The sequence below is a fragment of the Hesperophylax consimilis genome, chromosome 19, assembly GCF_061612785.1.
Source record: "Hesperophylax consimilis isolate HC1 chromosome 19, BYU_Hcon_1.0, whole genome shotgun sequence".
Classification (NCBI taxonomy): Eukaryota; Metazoa; Arthropoda; class Insecta; order Trichoptera; family Limnephilidae; genus Hesperophylax; species Hesperophylax consimilis.
In genome coordinates this window covers 20074937-20098499 of record NC_142854.1, presented here as the reverse complement: position 1 = coordinate 20098499, position 23563 = coordinate 20074937, and the positions used below count along the sequence as shown (strand labels likewise).

The 23563-nt window shown below is 34.6% G+C and overlaps 1 protein-coding gene across 1 annotated transcript in view; it reads left to right on the top strand.

The window, feature by feature from the left end:
• The first annotated feature begins 14010 nt into the window (after positions 1 to 14010).
• The window catches only part of LOC149414959 (uncharacterized), a 162972-nt gene continuing 153419 nt past the window's right edge, over positions 14011 to 23563 (top strand). The window contains exon 1 of the mRNA XM_089643579.1: positions 14011 to 14244. The gene's annotated coding sequence lies outside the window, so the exon portion shown is untranslated. The remainder of the gene's footprint in view (positions 14245 to 23563) is intronic.

Here is a 23563-nt window from a genome sequence, read left to right as displayed (position 1 = left end):
TTTGAACTTTAAAGCAGTTTTCATAAGCCTTATACATTATTTTTTTCTGGGCTTATAAAAAGACTTATCTAAAAAATACTGGATTATTTCAAAGGCCAAGATGTATTCTACTCGCAGTATTTAAAAAGCATCTGAAACATTTCTAGGTGACCAAATTTTCAAACCAAAAACACATGATTTTTCATTACTACATATGGCATCGCCTTAATAATAATTTATTGATTTTCATTACTAATTTTCTTTAGGGATTCTTTTATGCCAAATTCTTTGACGGCTTTCTGAAATATGAAACAGATCAGATAAAATTTCTACGGTTATACACAGTGTCCAGAAACTCGTACTATAAGCAACGGTTGCATTCAAAACCATTACATTAACCCCTCAGGTATTTTGAGATTTTAGATGTATTTGGAAATATTCCCATATGACATTAATTTTCAAATAGTTTCCCTGTTTTTGAATATACAAGTACATAAATCAAAATGAAAAATGAGGTTATTTTTACGATTGTTCTATCGCTTACTTATTGTTTCTTTTTGTAAACTGTAGAAATACCGCCTTACACCAAACAAAAAAAACATTTAATTACACAAATATGTACTGATTAATCTTTCGCCAAAAAGCAAAATTTTACCCCCCATGACATTTTGGAATATATTACAATTATTTGGAAGTGTATGGTAAACTTTTATGTTGTTTGTTTTATTTTGTTATGCAAATACAAAGCGTGGTGTTGCTTCTTTCTAACACAGGGACAATCAATTATATCTCACCCGTCTCACCGTAATACAATCCCAACTTCGAACTCGAAAGCTCAAATGAAAAAAGTTATATCGCAAAATGTGATGTAGGATCACCAGTTTCCCGCTTGTACTACGAGTTTTCGGACACCGTGTATTGTTGCATTATGCTTCTAGGCTACTTACTATTGGCCGCTATACCTGTCTGCGGACGTCGCTTAATATCATCCTTGAAGTTTTACTAAAATACACGTTTTAACTCTGCATGGCTGTAAGGTTTGTACAATACATAAACAACTATGTTAGAAGAAATACAATAATATTTATTTCTCCATTTCTTACAACATACAAATTACATGTGTATATGTATATACCTGAAAGACTAACCATCGATTTCTGAACATATTTGGAGTAAACAGTGTATATATACATGGTGTCCGGAAACTCGTAGTACAAGCCGGAAACTGGAGAATGTATACCACACGGGGAACCCAAATAAACATAAAGTTTTTTGATTTGAGAATTTTTATAAAAAAAAAAAAAAAACCAAAAAAATATATTTTTCGGCTATTTCAGGGTTCAAATTTTTTCTTCATTATTTGTTTTACTTTTAAATTTTTAAATAGTTTTAATTAGTTGGGTACTTTGATTTTCAGTAATAATTTATAAGAATTTGATCAAAAAAAAATCAACTTCTGACTCGATTTACTCGAAAACGAAAGCACAAATCAAAAAAAAAAATACTACAAAATCGACTCCAAATGTGATGTAGATTCACCAGTTTCCCGCTTGTACTACGAGTTTCCGGACACCATGTATATATAGATAGTAATTTTGCTATACAATGATTTTTAGTTAAAACAACAATATTTGTTCGCATCATATGATACATGCTCTGTCTCGTGTTTTCGGTGCTGTTGGAAAGAACCTTGTACATATCATGTGTTGCTCTAGGTTGTTCCCAATGGTTATGTGTGATGGAAAAATGCTTTTTTTTTTATTGGAAAAAACAGGTCATCGGACTGTAAAATTACATCTACATTTTATACTCCAAATATGTTCAGGAATCGCTTGTTAAAGTCTTTCAGGTATGTGATGGTACACTCTGTATATATTTATTAGTTTTATCATTTATATTATAATTAAATGTACAAGACAAAGTGGAAAGTAAGAAGCTGGAAGGAAGAAGCTGAAAGCAGCAGAAATCAGAAAGTGAGTACATCAAATACAAACTTCGAAGGATCTTAGAGTCACTAGACCATTTACGTTCTATATAACTACAGAAATGTAAGATTTTAAGAGTGCCGTGTAATCAGAGCCCAGTCGACAGAGAAATGCTACTGTTTGCACGTCGTCGTGAAGCTAGTCATGAGTGTTGCCAGCATTGAGAGAATAAAGTAGCTAGTGAATGAAATAATTATTTACAGTAGGCACTCGCTAGAGGTGAGTTGTATTTATCGTACCCAGTAAAAGTACCGGGTATTTTCATGCGATACTTTGTACTTGTGACAAATCTCCAAAATACAAGTATTTTATATTGGGACTAAGTAAGTAAGTTTGATAGATATTTTTAATAGGTATGTTTAGTAGGTATTTTGGGCAGAAATTATCTGAGCACAGTTTACAAATTACTTATTATTAATCAATCCTCAGGTTGATATAAAATACTTTCAGTATATTGTAACCGGTACTCACCGTACCCAGTAACGAAAAGTACTCACAGGACCCACCTCTACTAACCACCATCAGTGGCGGCTTGTACTCAACAAAAATGGGTGGTAAATCTTCATCAATGAAGGACACTAGCAAATAGCAATTTTGAAGCTTATACTGACCTGCTGGAGTGATCGGTATGCGAGCTGGAAACTAAAGTGGTGCCATCTCACCGAAGAGTTTAAGAGGCATTGGCGAGCACCATTCACATTTCGGAGAAATTTTAATACTATGTTCAGGATCAACGCTCTGCGCGTATATATAATTGATGTTCCCAGGTGACGTTTCAACGTAATATAGTATTACTGTTATTCACTTTGATGTTTGGTGACATTATTATTGCTTGATAATAATTATTTTTAGATTCACCGAAATTTTAGGAGTGCGGTGCTCCAACGCTCCTTAGAGCTAGCCGCCACTGACTACCACATGTAGGTACTCCTCATTGCTCAGAATACTAAGGGTAATAATTATGCCGAGCCAATGGACATCTACAATTTATCACTTAATAAATACAAGAGATTGTTGCTGGGGCCATTCAGTTATGTATTTAAAAAAAGCTGTACAATGGTAATAATATAAAATATCATTGATGTCGCTATTCCAAATTCCTGTAATATTCAAAAATCTGTTAATGAAAAAATAAGAAAATACACAGATTTAGGAAATGAAATAAAAAGAATTTGGCATTCTCAAACTATAAAAATATTACCATTCGTTATTTCGGCTACTGGCATTATACCTAGCTCTCTCATTCAAAATTTAGGCATATTAGATCTATCAAAAAATTTATATATAAAGATGCAAAAGTCGGTCATTTTGAATACTTATAGGATAACGAAAGATTTTTAAAATATTTATGTTGAGGGATCAGTAGAATTTATAGGCTCTGTTAGAAGTTCTACCGAGCCGAACCCTCTGATATGAAAATATCTGGAGTCGGTGAATTATTTTCCCATTTGATCTCTGGTGAGTTGACGTGTTGTTCTTGTATTGTTTTGTATTTATTTTGCTTATATAATGCACTTGCATAATGTTGATTGACTAGATGATCATTTGTGGAAAAGTGTGTGGAAGGGTTTAGTTTTTTCTATGGGAAAGATTTAACCCGGACATAAAATCGGAAGTTTATAAAATAATTTTACTAACTATTCTTACATAAAAGTGTAAAAAGGGTGCTGATCATAGACTAAATAAGACTAGACACGGCATATCCATTGAAAAATGACCCCAACACAATTTTGGTTTGGTTCACGTGCACATTTATGAAAAGGCCCACGCATTGTGTCGCAATGCGAAATGGGCACTGTACATTGAGTTTTGCCTTTTGTTGGTCTAGAGTTTACTTATTTTGCTTCCCAGCTATGGCTGGGCAAGTTCATTTTTTCAATCACAAAAATAACCCAGTTCCAAATATTTCAAAAAACTTAGAATTATGGGTTATTTTTTTATTCAGGGTTGTATTTAGTCCACAATTATTTGCGTATTAAATTATATGAAAAAATCGCGTCGTTGAGTAATTTATTTTGTGCTTACTATGTTAATTACATTTTTATTTTCACTGAAAAAATATACATCACAAAGGATTTATCTATATATATTATTACACTTACCGTTTAAATTATATATTGAGCAATTTTTTAAAAGTTACCTTAATCATCGCAACAGCTATTAGCGACAAGCGATGTTGTATTACAACAAAAATGTGTTGTTTTTTGTCATATTTATTTATATAATTATAACTATTGCTGTAGAGGTGAAGGTGGTGGAAGATATGTTACATGAAAAGGAACGTTCATGTAGGCTTAAAATGTTAGGTATAGGAATAAATATTTTCTATATACATTCCGACAATTATTCTTAAAATGACTTATTTTCGCTTAGGTTTCCCCACAAACCAAGAAAAAATTGAGAAATGGATATAAGCAATCCGGATTCAATTATGTGAAAATAACTGGGCAATATTTATTATATGTTGTATATTTACAAATACGGAAAAAAATAGTATATGCTAATTTATTTTTATAAAGCGGATTGCAGGCCTTTAACGAATGAATGAACAGGTTTTCTGTTAAATTTTTAGTAAATTTCGAATACATTAATTATCACGATATCGGAACATGTTGACCGTACCATCATCAGGAAACCATGTGTGCTTAAATCATTTTCATCCCAAACGTTTAGACTGCAATTTCCTTCAGGTCCTTGGTAATCTTTGAACATGCTGTGTGGAGGAGAGAATGTAATATACCCACAAATTAGGAATCGTTGCATAATCTGAGAAAGGTTATTTTAATTACTGGTTGTTATTATCTAGCTTTGATTAAGCACCATGTATATATTTCTCAAAAATGTCACTACAAAAATAAACTGAATAGGCATTTCTCTGAAATCGTATGACATTACAGCAGTTAATATACTAAATAAATGTCAGCCCTACCCGATCGGCATGCATTTGGCAAGGTTGTTGCGGTTCACTTCAATCCTTGGGAAGGAAGGTACAATCATAATTTTTTTTCCGTAGATATGTAAAGTTGTGCCTATATTCGAAAAAAAGAGACAAACACAATGTAAAAATGTAAAAGCTTATTTAATGGGCATAAATAAATTGATATTATTACCATGTAACCCCCACCCTCCCTTGTCCCACCCCACCACACCCTCTCTGAAGCTCTGTCCTCGTCTAATATGATTTCTCTCGCTTTATTTTAATATTATATTTTATACCTTATTAATGTTTGCACCTAGACTAGTTTTTTATAATGCCGTCTTATAAACCTAACAAAGCGGTTAAAAACAAAATAACTTTTCATTTGATTAAAGTGTCAAGCCACAAAGTAAACGCTTTCTTTGATAATTATATACTATTTTATACAAATAATTTTGTAAATTCATAAAACTTCTGCTCAATAGTAAATATGTGTACGTTTCCCGTTTTGGTTCAATACGAAATGTGTGTACAGAATCCAAAACTTAAAATGTGAAAATAAAAATCATTTTTTATATAATAATATAATATAATAAAAATCATTAAAGATATTTATTAGTCCTTTACCTGATTCAGACCTGGTTTACCAAAAAAATGTTGGTTTTGTGACGGCTTCGTATTCAAATTACAACAACACCTCGGTAACAAAATGAACGCTGTTCTTTGGTTTCGCTTACGAGTTTGAACGCTTGTACAAGGAGTTTAAACAGAGTTGGGTTGTTAAGTTCATCTCCATATTTGTGACGTACGCTATGTGGTGTCATTTTTAAAATGAATTTAACTAGACAGGGCTAATCTAGTATAATACATCAATGGTGCTGATAGATAGATTAGAAGTTTTTCCCGAGTAAAATTGAAACTGTGAAGACCATGAAGAAAATAATTTCTCTGAGGGCCTATATAATCTTTGCGGATGCTTTGTGGAGGGTCTTTATGAGGAAAGGAAGGAGTGAACATTGTGTCCAGCAAATCGTACCACAGCCCAGCTATTGAACTCGAGAACGTCATAGAAACGACCCGTTCTCATGACGTCATATGTAATTTTTTTTTATCAGTAAAAGTGGCATACCCACGGCATATCCCAGTCTTTCACGTCCAAGGATATGATGAACTGTTTAATTTCTTCCACGGCGTCACTGTTAATCCGTTCTATCACCGTTAGTCTGTTACCGCTATTGCCTCATTCTCGGTAATGTTTTAACACCGGGGCGATGTAAGGTAACTGTGTATTATCATCTGAAAGAAAGAAAAAAAATTACAGGATACATAGCTTGGCACTGGAAAGAAATCTTATTTATACTAGTGGTTGCAGAGTAATGGAAACTTTTTATTATCACGCATGAGGGTATATTGGCACTTTTTTGATGCAATTTATTTAGAGTTTAGTACAAAATCTAGAGCACTACACTTAAAGATTTCTACAGCGCGTCCATATATATTGTACCGTCATTGGGTTTGACACAATCATTCCGCATTCTTGAGGAGTAGTGATCTATGCTTCGTCAACATGTATTCTGCTTCTGTATACTCCACAGAAGTCAAAATCGTGATAAGACGCCATTTGCAAAATGAGAGCATCTTCCAATAGGGCGATGACTATTACGCTACCTGTATTATGTAATGTATAACCAAGAGATGGGCAACTATGCTGACTTTATTTTATTTGTAATGTAAATATAATCAAATAATAAATACCAACCGTCCAATAATGGTGTACACCAATGCGAAAGAATAAAACAACTAGCATGTAAAACAAAAACACGACAGACAAAAAAGATTGGAACAAGTGAAAACAAGAGATTCGAGAAATTTTGTGTAACTACAGAACTCTTAGAGTTATCATTAAATATGTCCGGTATCTTGCCACAGCAGTGGATATAATATAGTTGACACATTCGTACAAGTGGTTGGGAGAAGGTTAAGTTCGTTATTTGGAAAGGAATATGGAAAGTTTATTTTTTTCTATTTTTAAAATGTCTTATCAATGATATAACTATAAATTTCCTGGTAATTTGAAAACAATACTGTTCTTTAATTATTTCAGGATATGCAGATACTTTTAAAAGTACCCAACTGCTGATCCTGTACAAATCGCAAGTGCCCTCCACGGTTGAATTTGGCAGCTACCTCTGGTCTGTGTGACGAAACGAGCATTTTGTTTGATAGACTCCCCAACGTTAACAAAAAGATTACATAATTGTAAAAAGCATTCACTTTGTGGCACATCATAATTTATAATAAAAACACATATTTTAAACACAGTTTTAAATATTCTCCTGACGAAGGAAGGGATCTTCCGAAACCGGTAGAGTGAAAATAAAACTATCGTGGTCAAAAACAAATTTATGTGTTTTTATTATAAAAAGATTACAGTCTGAACATAGACGTCAGGTGGGATTACTGTCATTGTTTTACCGGTATTCAATGGAAGATTCTCCGAGGAACTAGCTTTATCATCTATTTGGTACTTGTCCACAGTTGGGAAATATGGCAAACCTGCATCCAAAATTTGTACGCAGTTACAAGAGAATGAATCGCTTCTACAAATCTTGGAGTTAAAAGACTCAGTTGTGGAATGATTTGCTAGCCTATGTTTCCTCCCTCCTACAAAGTGGATCAAAGACCCCCAGCATCCCCGAAGATGACACAGGCCTAAATGAAACAACGTGAGTAAGAGAGGGGAGCCGCAGGCTTAGGGTTCAGATTATGACGTAGCCACATTTATTAGCTGTGTTACAATTTGTATCTTACCAATTCCAACTGACACCAAGCCATCTCGAATGAGTAAAACAATGTGGTAAATATTATCAAATGTCTTTTCAAATGATTTAGGGTTTAAAACTAATTTATAGTAACTGAGAGGCTTTGATTTTGTAATACTTTGATATGAATCTATGCATCTTTTGTACACTTTCCATAGTTTTGGAGTTATCTGGAATTTGTTTTATTGTAAATCTGATTATATATTTTTGGGAGGTTTTTAATATGCGCATATAAAATAAGGTTAGTTTTCCAGTGTTAAAATAACAAGAAAAATAGTGGTATCTTAATCTTCTCACCATTTCCAACAGCCCACGGATGGCCGCCATTATTCAAAATTTTGCTACCATAGACAAAGACAAAGTAAAAAAGCGAAGATTCGAACCATAGACAACGCACTTCATCGTGGAAGCAGGAACTAAAAGTTACTATATACGCAACAACGTGCGCAAAGGCAATATATTACACAATTTTAAATTCAAAAAAGTCGCCCTGATGGCGCGTCACCGCACGATTTCATTTTTAAAAATAATTAGATTACACCACAGACATAGGAATTAATAGACGAGAAGATAAAGGCGAGGGGTAAAATCAACTGTTGAAGAACGAAGGGAGTGAAGATGACTGTGATTCGTCAATAAATCAATCTGACAGTAAATAGGCATCTCGCATTATAATATCACCATTTACTTCTTAAAAGTAAAATCTGCTTTGAATGAATAGACATTTTTACATGGGAGCGCAAATTACTCGCCACGTTATGAACAAATTTGCGAAGTCCAAATTCGGCAAAGTAAGGCAGCTTCTATATTCAGAGTCGTAGTTAGTTTCAGAGTATTTAGTTAAGACACTTTTATAAATGTTCATAATTTACTTCCCAGCAACCAACCAGCTTTGTGTATCGCGTCCAGACGTTTCTCGATGTGATAGTAACAACTGATTCATATTATACGATGTGAATATGCTTAAAATAAAATAAAATAATGCTTATATATGGAATGTAATACGACAATTGGGTTTATTCTCTTTTTTCGCATCTATTTTTACCAGTTTTCATAGTACAAGTCAACATTTTGCCGTGTTATTTCGTAAAATGAACCGATGATGCCTCGACCATAGTTCGCACAAGAATGATGACGTCACGTTTTCAAATATCACTTGAGGCCGTACGCGAGCCCAGCCGGCTCAATGGAACCGGTATGGGGAGTGGGGATAATACGCTTTTAATCACTTAGGGCAGGTCTACTAATATTCATATGTCTATGGATTACACCAAATAAGCACCATTGGCTCTTTCACCAATACTGACGGAAAGTGGCGGGATAAGACCGCGATATTCAAATTAAAATTAACAACACGATTCCGAAATGTCATTGGTAGGTGCGTTAGTTTTTTCCACATTTTTCGAAATACGCGGGAATTAAAAAAACCTTGTGTTCATAATTATATTCATTAAAATAAAAATAAAAACAATCTTTTCAAATCCAGCCAAGCAGTAAAGAGCCAACCTATAAATAAAAAATTTGTTTTTATCAGACAACACTTTTATCCATTCGAACGATTTTGACATATTATGGCAAGTTTGCAAAACGTCTTTCGAGCGATCGCTTGCCATAATATGCCAAAATTTATATAGAATCTAAAAAAAAATTCAATTTGAGAGGCGGGTACCGCCGCCCCGGGAACAATTGATTGGATAACCAATGCCATATGTCACCCCAAGTGGTTTGCTATATTTGGTAATTTAGCAGGGGTGCCGAACGTCCTCTCCTTCCTTTCCTTAAAAAAGACCCTCCACACAGCATCCCAAAAGCTGCCCTGAGGGAAAATATTTTCCTCAGGACCCCGTATGGGGTTAATGTAAAAATGAAATTAACGGTGAAATCTATGTGGATTCATTGGCTTTAAATAGCAGTAAGCCGTTCAAATGTTTGTATTTTAATATTTTCAGGAATGCTATTAATTAAATCAATCTAAATTAGCGCTCTACTGTGAAAAATCACGGGATATTATAAGTAAGTTGTACGAAATTAGAAACCGAAAGTTTACGTAAAGAGCAAGAACAAGTGCTGCATCAGCAACTTTTTAATGAAACATTTTTCGTGAATATTTTTTCTTGATCAATTATGTAAGTTATAAAATTATGTCTGAATTAATGACATCAGTTCCAATTTTCAAAATGACAAAACATTTTTTGTTCAATTATATAGATAGACACTTTATCATCTGTCTGAATTATTGACAAAATCAGTTTCCATTTTGAAATTACATCTAAATTCAAAGTAAATTCGAGTTCATTGAACATGAACATGAGTTCATGAACCTGAGTCACTCACAGATAGACCCACAACCGAAATTAGTATATATGATTATAAAAATGTGTGTTTTTATTGCTTACTTTTGCAGGCTACTAAAATTATTACAATTGTTAAAGCCCAGCTACACTACTCGCGAAGTTGATCGAAGTTGACCGAATACGATAGTGTGGGCACGAACTTCACTTCGCTTCGGGCAACTTCGCTTCGCTTCGCCCGACTTCCGATTGTTGTCGGTAAATGCGCCCGAGTCAAAGGACTCGAAGCGTTACTCGCGAAGTTGCACGAGTGTGTGGGCACCTTAGAGTAATGGGCACGCACTTCGAACTTTGGCTAACTTCGTCGAGGACTTCGTCGAAGCGTCGAAGCGAGTAGTGTACCTGACACTTCTGAGGTTAGGTTTTACTAATCAACTGGTTGTTACCAGTGACGTCACAATATATAGACGCGCTGTAGAAATCTCAAAGTGGCAAGCCAAAAGCAAGACAATTGTATTGCTTTCGATTTCGTAGTTTTAGTGCTATACTGCCACGCGTCAATTAAGTAAGGTAAATTGCATTAAGAAAGGGCCAAAATGCCTTCGAGCGTCATGCGAAAATATTTTCATTAATCGAAAACACTAGTAAAAGCCAAGAAAAAAGATTTCATTACCCAAATTATTTATTATTATAAAAAAATATGTAGTTAATTCGAATGTTCCCGAAGATTTTCATCGCCATTAGAAAAAGTGAGATAGCGAACGTAGCAAAAACTTGGAACAACCTAATAGCAGTAGGTCGTCTCATACAGTATTCCGTGTTCGTCTTATAGTGTAAGCGAGTAAGCGTTTCTTGTTATCTCAGTCACACCCGTGATTTAGAATGTATTATTCGACGCAAATACGAAAACGCCGCCCGTTTTCGTTTATTTCATTCATACGCACATATTTAATTGTATATCTCTATCTTTGTCATATATGAACAACGTTTCCATTTTGCAAAAATGCATTTGTTGGTTACGCAATGCTATTTTCTGTAACATCAGCGAGATAACATTATGTACCCTGAAGTACGCCATCTTTCTGAATAAGTACCTAAACACAGAAAATACTAACAAACTTACATATTTTATTGGTTTGACTGAAATTTGAACATTCCTACTAAAGAACTGGAGTCGAACTCTACAACTGAGGCAAATCCCGATTGGATAAGATCGACATTAATTGCGTACTATTTTCATTGAATTTGTGTGTATGTCTCCGAGTGTGTGTGTGCGTGATTGTCACCAATAGTTGATAGAATGCATTGTCAACGACAGCGAGTCCATAAATCAAGTGAGCGAGTCTATCTGTCGAGTTTCAGCTTTATTGGATGTCGGAAAATTGGTTAGTTTCCATTTCCGAGATAAGCATTCATTCACAAAAACAAAATCGCAATACACATCGATGTATTTAAAAATAACATTAAAACCCGCTGGATGTCAGCACTGTGCGTGGACAAAAGTGGGTAGGGTCCCATCACCAGTTATATAATACCATTTTTTGTAGTCAGTGCCGCATCGGGAACAAAACTATATCTCACTCTGATCATAAATATTAATTGCACAGGAATTAATTATTTTTATTTGATACGATACTATATTTTAAAACATTATTTGATAATGTGGGTCTCACTGGGTGATTTGCACGTGCTGAAGCCTCCATTATACTGTAAAAATTAATTGAAAATAAAACTGAGCTGAAATAAAATAAAATACAAACAATCAAGGCATTTTGAAAAAAATGAATTAATAAAAATTGTGGTTCTTTTTTTGGTCTTTAATCCATATTTTTGTTATGTCTCTGAAATGTTTTTTGTGTTCCTTTTCTTTTTATATCAAATGGAAGATTGTTATATTATGCTTGTTTCCTGGTATTTGTAGTGTCTTAGTCCAAAGCTTGTGTTTACCGTCAGATTTGCTTAAGTTTTTTTTATACGCTTGTCTAATTGGTATATTTATGATATTTTGTGTTATTTGAAGTTTGATCGAGTGGTTACGATCCTTGTCAGGGCTGGCCCTGAGCCAAACGGCGCCTGGCGCTAGTAAAAACCTCAAGGGCGCTGTGTTAGGTATTGCTTTTCGTTATTAAATTTTATTTAATTAATTTCTGTTGTTTCACAATTTATTATTTATAAACTAACTAGATGGCGTGTACCCGGAGTTGCTGCTGATTATCCTTAGAAGATAGATATATAACATTGCGGAATTTTCCGTAGACCTTTTTTAAGATACACAATTCCGTAGTACATTATTTTGATGAATCTCATAAGGTTTAGCCAGCGTCAGCAATGTAAGCACCCGAAAATACATTTAGATAGATTACAAAACATCAATTTTTCTCTATCTTCCGTATTTATAAAATTCATAAATTATGTATATTTAAAACTGCGGCAAGAAATTCTCTAAATGGTGGCAAAAACCCTAAGTCCGTTGCAGTTTAGAAGAACTAAGCGCACAAACAGACATACGCGGACAATTACTTTCTTTTATACTACTAAGACAAGTTTCTCGTGTACGTATACGTTTATGTTTGCGGCACATTCCATAATGGAAGATACTCCAAATACTTCCCTGGTGACAGACCACAATTCAAAATGGAAACGTTGCTTGAAATGTCTTTGTCTGTGTTTGGTGACCAGATCTAAATATCCACGTACTTAGCGTCTTTTTTAGATGAAACAATTATCAAAAAAGTGGCTACACTTTGTTGGAGGTTCGTACATCCACTTCAGCCGACCGACAAACATCGTATTTTGACCAATATCTATATATGATGTAATGCCTTTAATGTAACGCCTTTAGCTGTGCGTTGCGCTACTGCGAAAAACAACAAAAAGTTTGGCAAAGTTGACGCAGTAACTTTCTCCGGGAAAGCGTGTTTTTTATATCATGAAAATTGCTGCTAATTTAGCAAGGACTGATCCTTACTGTTCATTAAATTAAAATTTGCATGGAGGCGGCCGATTAGAGGCCTCTGGCGATAAACAAATCGAGGCCACAGAATTGAAATAATTCTAATCAGATGCTAGCATAATTCCAGTTATATTTTATGAGCAATTTTGAACCTAGGGACAGCATTTTTGTTACCCCTTACAAAATAAAAATGAAAGAAATATACCCCTTTAATATCCGAGATATTCGTATGTGAGATTTGTAATTATTATTATTATCACCTTTTTATTAGACTATCGCATCCCCAATTGTGGTATATTCTTGCCAAACAACGAGTTTTCGTGATTATTTGACGAGGTCTGTCTCTTGTAAACCCTAAAAGTGGCCCCATAGGCAAAAGCTTCCTCTGCATTATAGCCAATTATAGCTAATCCGGCACTGAGCGTAGGCAAAACTACAGTTCGCAGTCATTCAGCGCTAGTGTTGATACATGAAATGGGATGTCACTGCGGTTCCAGTTACCTGATACCGTTTTTTTTACATTTGATAACAAAAATTCGAAAAAAACGGGACAAAAATCAAACGGTTTCTCAGAAAAAAAATGGATGGTTCCAATGACAGCAAAATCACCGAGATTAAGTATATTTATAACCGGGACTGGAATATTGACCATTAGAGGCGGTCAATATATTAAATTGGTCTTTATCTAATCACATTTAGAACCAGTTCTTAAAAAAGCAAAAGAAACAGCGTGGGAGAGATGGGTTGCTAGAAAATTTCAGAGAACATATCATTTTTCCATCCCAGTTCCTTGGAATACTTTCGTGCATCCTTGGGCTGAAAGTGAGGGTGGCTGGAGAAATTCTGAAAAAAATGAAAAGTTCCTCAAAAAATCAAAATTTTTTGATGTTCTTAATGTTTCTAAAATGTTTTTTATATTTCAAAAAGAAGCGGTTCCAAAAATAACCGGTTCGTCGTTCGTAGAAATGATGTAGACGGTTCCAGTGACAGCAAAGGAATCGCTTCTGAGCAACCTGGACAGGTATATCAACCATCTCTAACTCAACTTCAGTGTGTATAGATCGCGAGTGGCGGGAGCTTGTGTCAGCGCAGCTGTCAATTCAGTAGACAGTCTTGCAAAGTGAAAGGTGCTAGTATTGTTTACCGAAAGTCGACAAAAAGTTTACGTGCGTGTGAGGATGTTACTTGTGCGTGATTTGAGTAGTGGCATATTGTAAAGTTTTAGCGAATATCTTCGATATAAACGAACGACATTTTGTATTACTGCAGCGGACGCGAACTCGAGGCTGTCCAACAGGTAAGAACTTCACTATTATGTCCTTATATAAATGTTTGCTCACCGTTCGTGGAAAATGTCTCACTACATTAGTTTCTCGTTATTGACTCTAAAATGGATTGCCTTTTTTGCGTTTCCTTTGTCAAATATTGTTTTTAGTTTTGTGTGTGGTTAGTTCTATTGGAATCTTCTCGGAAACTTGACAGTTTTTTGTGGTTTGCTCACCTTTTGTTTGACATTTGTATAACGGCCATGAGAATTGAATAGATATTTGATCAGACCTTTAAATAGATATTATATTGCCCGCACCCACGGTTGTCGGATAAACTGTTTTTATTTTATTTTCCATTCACATTAAGGTAATTAGATGATTTCTCAATATTATTAACTTAACCTTACCTTACTTAGCTAACCTAGGTTAGGTTGGGCACCAATATCAACTTAAAAGTGACCAAAACGTTCATTTGGAAGAATAAGTAATAGGTAAATACTTATTGTGTTTAAAATACAATTTTTCTTTATTTACCCATTACCGATAAACACCGCTGTTTGGTTAAGAAACACATATTTTTTTGCAATGGCAATACTCTATATGTTATATCAGACCTTCAAGAACTTTAATTTAAAAATGTATTGTTTGGCTGGAGTTTGATTTTTCAAATTTTAAAGTTCTGTGAAAGTCCTGATCAAGTTCTGTTATCACCCAAGATCCAAACAACCGGCCCATAGCGTAATAATGACAAAACTTGAATTTTAACTGTGAAATTTGTAGAACTTTTTCAAAATTTCTTCCAGAATTTATTATACAAGAATTATTTTCTGGGGTGGGAATTTCAACGCTAGGACAAGTCAGAAACCTTTTAATGAGAATACTACACTAGAGTGTCAATAGTCCGGAGTCAGTCGGGCTATAGTTATATTGTTATATATAATAAATCTCCATTTTAGGTAATATCTTGTGAGGCACAAGGAAGAAAGGAATCGATGCAATTTAATCTCAATAGCTTCGGACAGTTTTGCGGTATCCCGGTTATTATTGAAGTATCACTTATTTTCAACTCACTTCGCCAAAGGACCCGCCTTCCAAACCTTCTTGTATTGTACCAATTAAGTTGAAACTAAGTGATATTTCAATAATTTGGGCGTTTTTTAGCAGTAGACTATAATACTATATTATGTTTTCCTTGGGAAGAAAAATCGTAGAAAAAATTAATTACATTGTATTTTCGTAGCGTGGGATGGTGCAGAGGCGAGAAAGCATTGGATGGGTAACCTTCTCAATAATGACCTGGCAACATAATGTCTCAGAAGTACTTGGCGTGGGCAACGTGGGTATAGATATAAGTGACACGTTTGTGACCAACAGGTCCAACGCCACGGGTTCCTATGCAAGGGAGATATTAGCGATTGCCTTAGCGTCTTTCGACTGGCATATCGCATAAATCTTTGCTAAAGCAAGCATGCTAATTCCACCACAATTCAGTGGTTCTAGTGAACCATCCTTCAAATTTTACATTTATGCAGGTAATACGTTGTCTAAAAAAATTCTCATGTTATACAGGGTTTACCAATAAGAGGTGTTATTTTGATATTCATTCGTAAAAGATCAATGGTTTCATTGCTTGTGTGGCACGTAGCGCCGTCTTGTTGAAAGTAAACGTTGTCCAGATCAATACCATCCAATTCCGGCCATAAAAAAATCATTAATCATCTCTCGATAGCGATCCATTCACCGTAACTGTTGCTCCAGCCTCATTTTCGAAAAAGTAAGGTCCAATAACTCCACCGGACCATAAACCGCACCAAACAGTCACACTTTGAGGATAGAGAGGCTTTTTAACAATAACTCTTCAGTTTTTCGAGCCCTAGATGCGACAGTTATGATTGTTGACGAAGCCACCGAGGTGGAAATGGGCCTCATCACTCAAGATGATTTGCATTTGATTCACTCAAGTGAATTTTGAAGCGTGTATCGTTCCATTTTCATCAATGGCGTAGTTTCTACTTGTCAAATGTCAAAAAATTACAGCTTCAAAAGTAACATCTTTCGAAATAGCGGGCTATTCAAAAAAACACCTCTTATTGGAAAACCCTGTACAATAAAACCAAATTCGAAACAATGTTCTTAAGTAAGAAGGAGATTTTAAACTTAGAATCATTTTTGTAGGTGCGATAATTCATATTTTCCTAGTCATAAAAATACTCGCTTACGAAACTATCCGAAAAGAGTCTGTGTTGTTCTGCTCGCAATATTTTATTAAAGCAGTACCTACTTATCTATCTTCTATCTATCTAATATACAGTTAACTGAAGTCCCCGGCGTTACCCGGGCTTTACAGAGAGTTTTTCGAAATTAAATGTTGCAGACAGTAATTTTTCTTACAGTGATATTTTTGGGGTATTATTCGTACCATGTTGCGCTTTTCCTTCTTTAGCCAACTTAAGTCAAGTAATTTTTATTTTATTTTGAACGACAAGTGTGCAAAATGTCAATGTGAAAATGTCTATACAAAGTGAACATATATATTTTTTTTAATACACCAAACAAGGCGAATGCCCGCATGCTGGTAACATAAAACAATTAAGGACATTAATACAATGTTATTTTTTATTATATTTATGTCTGCCGACTAGGAACACAAGACAAAATGTAACATTCTTCTGCAATACATACACAACCAACTATCAGACACACTCACTAACCAATAGGATGCATGATCTGGGCAACAAGTTTGGAGGTACTATTTATATATTTACTGACACCATTTATAAAATTACTAGTATCAAAATATCAAATATCATAATGTCGTATCAAAATCCGTGGCGTAGTTTAGAAGAACTAAGCACACGACCAGACAGACGCGGATGGCGAATTTATTTTATACTATTTAGAGAAGACAAATGGTAGAACATGCAGACAACCCGCCATGTGGCAGCACAGCGTGACTATTTTTTTTGTTATTTTTTAAATTCTAGTAATATCAATGTTTTACAATAAAACTAGTAATGAATATATCTTTATCATGTCAAATCAGGGCCGGCACTGTTCCAAACAGCGCGTGGCACTAGTAAAAACCTCAAGAACGCTGTGTTAGATGTTAGGTATTATCAGCGCCTTGGCAATTGCGCTTGCACATGTTCGGCCCTGTGTCAAATATTCAAAGTACAATACGAGTATCATAGGACAGGTTGTTTAAAAGAATTTGAAAAATTCATCAAATTTCAAAGTTGATTTTCAAGTTCTGTGAGTGTTCTATTCAAGTTCTGTTCTTATATCATTATTGGTCAACTGTCTCAAAATACTGAAATAATAACAGAACTTGAATAGAACCTTCACAGAACTTTAAAATCGTCTTTGACATTTGATGAATTGTTAAAATTCTGTGGAAAAACCTCTCATAAAATATTGTATTTTGAACATTTGACACAGGGCCGACCATGTGCATATGCATTTGCCAAGGCGCTGATAATACCTAACATCTACTGGTAGGTATACATTTGCGAACTTATACGCGAACCGAGCCGGCAATTACGGTAAAGGAACGAAGCAACTGCATGCGGCGTTTCGCGCCATTTGCGTTTATTCGTCCCATTCCCATAAGTTGAGGTTCAGTTCGGTAGTTCGGCTCGCGTATGTACTCGTATATAGTCATCGAGATTACGTCACTCGCAGAGACAGTTCAGATGCTAAGGACGGGTTGTTTCGGAGAATTTGAACAATTCATCAATTTCCAACATTCATTTTCGGGTTCTGTGAAAATCCTATTTAAGTTTTGTTATTATATCATTATAGTTGCTTGACAGAACTGAAATAATAACAGAACTTGAAAAAACCTTTCACAGAACTTGAAAATTAACTTTGAATGTTGAAGAATTGTCAAATTCTCCGAAACAACCCGTCCTTAGTTTGGCATGATTGGGGCGTTTTAAAAAAAATATTACGACGTTCAAGGGATGTTATAATAATTGTAAGATTTATTAACCCAAACCTATTTATACAATATTTGCCCCAGGATCTATTACCTTTCAAAAACAAATAAATATTGTCATGACTAATAATTAGAGAGACGATTAGAATAATAAAATACCTTTAAAGTTAACACCGTTACTAAACTTTAATAATCAACAGTGGTTCTGATTTAAGTTTGTCAATAATTTAAACAAAAGAAATACATTTTTCAAGTAAAGAATTATCAATAAATTAAAACAATTTTGGTATCGTACTCTATCTCCAATTTTTAAAATTATTACGCAGAAATATTTCATATCGCGCACCCGTGAAAAATCACGGAATATTACTATTATCGTAAGATTTGGTGAAGCTGAAAGTATTTATAAAAATAAATTTGCATCAGGATCATTCATTGCCTTTTAAAACAAGAAATTTACCTTTCGAAATGACGACATCTGTCAAACATTCAAACAAAATAAATACATATTTCAAATAAAGGATTAATCTCTCTCTCTATTATCTCTAATCTATAAATATTATAAAAAAAAGTCGCTATCCGCGTCTGTCTGTTTGTGTGCTTAGTTCTTCTAAACTATGAAACGGATTTTGATATTTCAGTTATTATTATTATATTGAGGAATCTGTAGGATTTATAGGTCCAATTAGAAGTTCTACTGAGCCGAACCCTCTGATATGAAAATATCTGGAGTCGGTGAATTATTTTCCCATTTGATCTCTGGTTAGTTGACATGTTGTTCTTATATTTATTTTGCTTATATAATGCACTTGCATAATGTGGATTGACTGGATGATCATTTGTGGAAAAGTGTGTGGAAGGGTTTAGTTTTTCCTATGGGAAGATTTAACCCGGACATAAAATCGGAAGATAGAAAAAAAAACATTATTTTTTGTACTGTTTGATTATTTATTGTCTGTTGTGTCAAGTCGTGTGTGCCCCCCTAATTTGCACTGTGTAAAAATGGATTCAACATTATGGTTCGGGGCCAAATGGCTCTTCCGTGTATGTCCAGCTTTATAATGTATAGAATTTCTTTCTTGAGAACACAATAAATTGCATTGACCTGTTTGGGGGCTGGGAAGTAAAATGTCTAATTATGTAAATTGGTGAAATTAGTTTTCTTTAAAATTGGATAAGATCACACATTTTTTAATGTGAATACCGCACACAAGTCCCAAATGCTTCCAAACGTTTGGAGCCAGTGAGACTATGACATCCCCAATTGGGATATGTTGTGAGGCTGAAGATAGTGGAGAGTGCTGGGGGAGATGATACGAGGAAGTTGGGGAAGTACCTTGCTATTCAGATCTGGTCACCAAACACGGCTAAAGCCATTTAAAAGCAACGTTTAAATTCTGAATGGTGGTCTTACACCACGGCGATACTGAGAGTATTTTCCACCCTGGAACGTTCCGCAAATATACTATACAGGATGTATCGGCACGTACCCGACAAACTTTAACCAGCTATTCCTTAGCACATTTGGAGTAAAAAATGTTATGGGCACTTTGCTGTCCCTTACCCGTTTAAAAAAACGGGTAAAACTTACCCGTTTCTTTTACCAACACACCGTTTAAACTATTTTACACTAAATCCACGTAGTCTCCAAAATAAATTTTATTTTTTTAACAAGTTACGGTTTGTTCATAAATAAGCCACTTACTAGATCGATATCTTCGGGCTTTTTGTATGAAACAAATTGGACCTTAACAACCATAGATATGCCAATATATAGACAGTAAAATTCTCATTTGGAGCCTACTTATTATACTATACACCAATGAAAAACTCTAAAAGTTTATTCCATAGACTTTCAGAGTTTTTCATTGGTGGATATACAGAGTTTTCCAATAAGAGGTTATTTTGAATAGTCCGCTATTTCGGTAGATGTTACTTTTGAAGCTGTCATTTTTTGACATTTGACAAGTACAAACTACGTCATTAATAAAAATGGAACGATACACGCTTCAACAACGCATTGAAATGATAAAAATTCACTTGAGTGAATCAAATGCAAATCATCTTGGCCCATTTCCACCTCGGTGGCTTCGTCAACAAGCAAAATTGTCGCATCTGGGGCTCGGAAAACCCAAGAGTTATTGTTGAAAAGCCTCTCTATCCTCAACGTGTGACTGTTTGGTGCGATTTATGGTCCGGCGGAGTCATTGGACCTTAATTTTTTCGAAAATGAGGCTGGAGCAACAGTTACGGTGAATGGATTGCGCTATCGAGAGATGATTAATGATTTTTTATGGCTGGAATTGGATGGTATTGATCTGTACAACGTTTACTTCCAACAAGACGGCGCTACGTGCCACACAAGCAACGAAACCATTGATCTTTTACGATTGAATGTCAAAATAACACCTCTTATTGGAAAATCCTGTAGTTAGGCAATCATATGAAGTCACAATATTTCGGTACCAATTTTCAATCTGAATTCCCCCTAGGTTTGTTGCTCAGATTTCAACTCCCAGGTTTTGTGATTCAATGCGTAAATGTTCGAGGAGCCACACACCGAAACAATAAATAAAAAAATGATAATGATATACACACCTTGTTACAAATCTTTTATGTTAAGATATATTTAAAGATTTTTCAAAATATTTGATTTGTTTATCACTGATATTCAAAGGTAGATAATATTGTTTGGAAATGTGAGAGAACTTGCTTGTCCGGATGTCAATAATAGCTCGGCGAGTCTTTGTGGTGACGCTATTATTTTACCAGCGGTCTAGCACAGTGAAATCGTTCACTTTACAGTATTGGATCAATAGGCGTAAGTACCGACGATTTTCTAATGATTTACCGTGCACGGTTGCGCTGTTGATAGCCAAATTTGAATTGAAATTAAAACTTAATTTTTTATTTGCAGTCCGATTTTCGTTTTTTCCGACACTAAAGGAGGAGTAACTCCCTCCTTATGTTAAGGCGAAGCTTAATGGCAAAACACTATTTTGATTAATCTTTTTAACGAATTGGTGTAAATTATGAATACAAAAAATGTGCTTTAGATAAATTGATGGTTTTCCTATCGCTTCGCTTGAGCAGAATACAAATAAATATATAAATTACTCATTAAAAAATATAAATGCAAACTACTAAAAAAATGTTTTTTCAATAGAAATGTATGAACGCATAAAGGAAACAACTTTTCAAAAATAAATATTATACCTAAGATTATCTGTGACAGTTTCACTTGATTAATTTTTTTGCTTTCTTATAAAATTATTTACAAAATAAATAAAAATTAGTTTTTTGCTTGAAATCGAACGTTTCTAGACTTCGTTTGTCAAGCGATTTCAATGCCTATTACCTACAATATAAGGTATACCAAGAACATATACATTTTTGGCTTGTAGCTTCCTCTTAATGAGGTCTTTATTCACAATTTGTTATGGGAATATATTTCGTTTCTCCAAGCCCGAATTGGCCCAAAAAGATTCAACTCGCTGCTTATACGACTTCTTTCAATTCTAAGAGCTCCGTTAGTTCAACTCCTTTCATTCATAAGCCAGTAATTTTGCATGACGAAGTACATTATAATCTCTTTCTTCTTCTTCTCTATTATCTTAATCTTTAATCTTAATCTAAATACGAGTAATATAAAATAAAGTCGCTATCCGCGTCTGTATGTTGATGCGCTTAGTTCTTCTAAACTACGCAACGGATTTTGATAAGGTTTTCACTATCATTTAGAAAATTTCTTCCAGAAGGTTCATTTTTTATTTATTACAAGATAATACATTACAAAATATAACAAATTTATAATGTTTTATTCCCAGTGAGTTTACAAAACTCATTTCGATACATAGATACATTAAAGTAAATAAACGCAGAAGTTATTTTGGAATTCCAAAGAAAGAATGTGTCAGTCATTAATAAAACTGTTGAGGAAATAGCTTTTAAGAGCTTTTGCCAATGTTTTTTTGTTCGTTGCCGGAAGTTTTAGATTACTAGGTAATGCGTTGTATTGCTTCTGCGCAATGTATTGTAAGGAGTTAATTCCAAATTTAGTCATGTAATATTATATTTATAGAAAGTAGAGAAAAGTCACGCCAGGTACATGTCAGTTAGTCTGATACTATAAAGGACGCGATAAAATTTTGTCCTCAACGTATTATCTCTAACTGACCATTAGCGACGAATTTAGTCAATATCGTATTGACATAGGCCTTTATCGATCGTCAATTTTAGACCTTATGGTAGGCACTTGGAGCGTTCCAAGTAAAAACGGCGATTTGATTTACCTTCACTGGTTTAATATATACCCGTGTCCATTTCAAGACCTTGATTTGCTCTGATTTCGATTTGACTTTACTGCGTTTTTGTAGCAATGGTTGTGCATGGGCCGCTGTACTGAGTATTACGAAAAAAAACATTATGTAAGGTGTCCATTTTAGGTATCGGGTAAAGCGCAGAAACTTTGGGTGGTTAATCTATAATATCAACCATGAATTTATTAACTGTGCAATTGTGGTTTTTTTGAAAATTGATTCAACACAGGACGCCTATGACATCTTTGATTACGAATCCTGAAGTCACGGGTTCAAATCCCGGCGTGCGCAAGAAATTTTTATTTAATTAGTGCTCTCTCTCAATCAATTGATTAACCCTTCAGGCCTCTGGCATAAGGTCGAGAGGTGAGGCTTTCGACTAGCAATCCGGACGTTACGGATTCAATTTTGTATTATTTCACAATTTTAATCATTAAAAATAAGGTGACTGGATAAATCATCACAATGATAATTCATCACAATGATAATTCATCACAATGATAATTCATCACATTTTTAAAAAGTTATATAAAGTCATGGAAAGTGATGAAACAAAAACTTTATAATAATTTTATCATCGTTTCTAATGACTTTATATCACTTTTTAAAAGTGTGTTGAATTGTCACTGTGTTAAGTTATCATGGAACCTAAAAATAATATAAGGTATATTTGCGGCACGTTCCAGAGTGAAAGATACTTTCAGTATCGCCCTGATGTAACACCACCGTTCAACGTATTAAAATTTTGCTTGAAATGGCTTTAGTCATGTTTAGTGACCATATCTGAATTGGCAGGTATTCCTCCTCCCCATCTCCTTCACATCTTCACTACCTCCAGCCTCACAACATACCTGAATAGGGAATGCCAAAGTCTCATTTACTCCAGACGTTTCGGAGCAGTTGGGACTCTTGTATTGACATAAAAAAAAAAAACAAATGCTTGTGCCAAATATTTATTTGCAGATATTCTTGTTCAGAAGCACTGACTAAGCCGCTGACGTAATCTCCGCATTTCGATATCGCGAAAGTGGTCAACTAACACCAGTGCAACACAAGTCCAACTCCTTCTACAGAACTTAAAACTGGTTTTCA